We start from the raw sequence: 2,043 nt of genomic DNA, 5'->3' as shown, positions 1-2,043 counted from the left end.
AAAATCTTTCTGGCTTTTGATCCTTCCTTCCCTCAGATGGAAAAGGGCCTTTTGAAATTCAGAAATTGCCTTTTCCATCACTGGTTTGGTTCATTTGGACTCAATTTAGGGAGTCTACTGGTAAATGAATAGGGAAAAGAGATGTGCAAAGGCAGAGGAGGAAATCTTAGAAATCTGGACAGCAATTCATGGAATTCAAGATGCAAAATAGGTTAATTCTTACCTTTACTTTATTCTTAGAAATTATCACTTTCCAGTCCCCCCAGCAGAATTCTGTAGATGATTGATGTTACTGCTCGTCCACAAATCAAATTGATAATGTTTTGAGCCAGCTCTGCAATTACTGAGCTCTGGAGCCATAATTTGATCCTCCTGCTGTCTGAAGAGATGAACCAGCTCTGACTGTAAACACCTGGCAGCCATTCCAGCTCTGTCCATTAATGACCCCCACAAAGTCTGCAGGATCCCAAAGGCTCCACATCCCACTGCTGGCTGTTCCCCTTCTCCAATTGGTGTGCATTAAATATATTTCAAGGCTACAACTCCTGAACACTGCTGGTTTCTCTGCTTCTCATTGCCTGCTGTTTGGTGTAAGTGCTGGGGGATGCTTGCATTTCACTTAGGCTGGGGTGAGTGCTCCAAAAAACATCGTCAGGACCACGTTGGGAACAAACAGGAAGATAAAGCAGTGAGGTCTTTGCAGGAGGTGCAGACCCTCCCCAGGCTCCAGTGAGATTTGAACTCACGACCCCTGGTTTACTAGACCAGTGCTCTAACCCCTGAGCTATGGAGCCTCTGAAATGTGGGTGCTTTTGCCTCTGTGAACATTTCATATCATAATGCTCTCATAATTCTGGTGTGAAATGGCCCTGGCACTGCTGGAACGTGCTGCTCCGAGGATTTTCAATTCTCTTTCCAAATGGCACCAAAACCCATCAGAGATACAAAACCACCACCACAAGGTGAACCCAAAGCTGGAATTTACTCTCCTTCAGCTCATCCCTGTCAGGACATTGAGGTGGATGATTTCCTTTTCCCCAGCCCAGCAGCTTGAGAAGTTTACAAAGAAATGGTGATATTGGGGCTCTTCATAGTTATTGCACTTATTTAGCAAAAAGGAAAAGAAATAGGGGCCACAAAGATGCTCCAAAAGCTGGAGCCCATCTCATATGAGAAAATTTGGAGAGAATTAAGATTATGAAGGGAAGGGAAGGGAAGGGAAGGGAAGGGAAGGGAAGGGAAGGGAAGGGAAGGGAAGGGAGAAGAGAAGGATCCAAGGTGACTTTATTGTAGCCTTCCAGTACCTGAAGGGCCTCCAAGAGAAACGGAAAGGGACTTTTCATAATGACATAGAGGGACAGGACACAGGGAATGGCTCCCCACAGAGGGCAGGGATGGATGGGATGTTGGGAATTGGGAATTGTCCCCTGTGAGGGTGGGCAGACCCTGGCACAGGGTGCCCAGAGCAGCTGTGGCTGCCCCTGGATCCCTGGCAGTGCCCAAGATGGGTTGGACACTGGGGCTGGAGCAGCCTGGGACAGTGGGAGGTGTCCCTGCCATGGCGGGGGTGGCACTGGATGGGCTTTAATGTCCCGTGCACCCCAAACCAGTCTGGGATTCACTTATATCCCACTGCTCCCCACTGGAAAGCAGCTGTGTATTTATGTTCTCCCTCTCAACTCTTCACATTTGTCCCTCCCTCCTTAGGAGTCCATGTTTTGTTCCTTCCTGCTGCTTCATCCTCCCTATGAGAGCCCTTCAGATGCCACCTCCAGGCTGAGTCTGATGGACTGTGGGCTGAGCACTCCCCAGGCTGAGCTCCCAGTTGGGGCTGAAAGTGTCACAAAATGTGGAGAAAGCAAGAATCACAGAGAACAGAAGTTTGAATTTAGCATTTGGCCAATGAGGACTCCTGGGATGCCCAGGAATATTGGTGTAGAATTGTCCAGGATGGGCAGTGCCAGTGTGACTGGGAGACTCCTCCTGTAGATCCCCCACCGTGGTGGCCTGGGCTGGCCCTTGGGAGATTTCTGCACAGAAGGA

The 2,043-nt window shown here is 48.9% G+C and overlaps 1 non-coding gene across 1 annotated transcript; it reads right to left on the bottom strand.

Annotated features, from left to right (window-relative positions):
* Positions 1-721: 721 nt before the first annotated feature.
* Positions 722-794, bottom strand: TRNAT-AGU (transfer RNA threonine (anticodon AGU)). Its single transcript has one exon. It is a non-coding gene; the product is annotated as a tRNA-Thr (tRNA).
* Between the last annotated feature and the right edge of the window lie 1,249 nt (positions 795-2,043).

The sequence above is a fragment of the Lonchura striata genome, chromosome 17, assembly GCF_050655825.1.
Source record: "Lonchura striata isolate lonStrDom1 chromosome 17, ASM5065582v1, whole genome shotgun sequence".
Classification (NCBI taxonomy): Eukaryota; Metazoa; Chordata; class Aves; order Passeriformes; family Estrildidae; genus Lonchura; species Lonchura striata.
The sequence above is the reverse complement of the archived record's forward strand: the minus strand, read 5'-3'. Positions and strand labels throughout refer to the sequence as shown.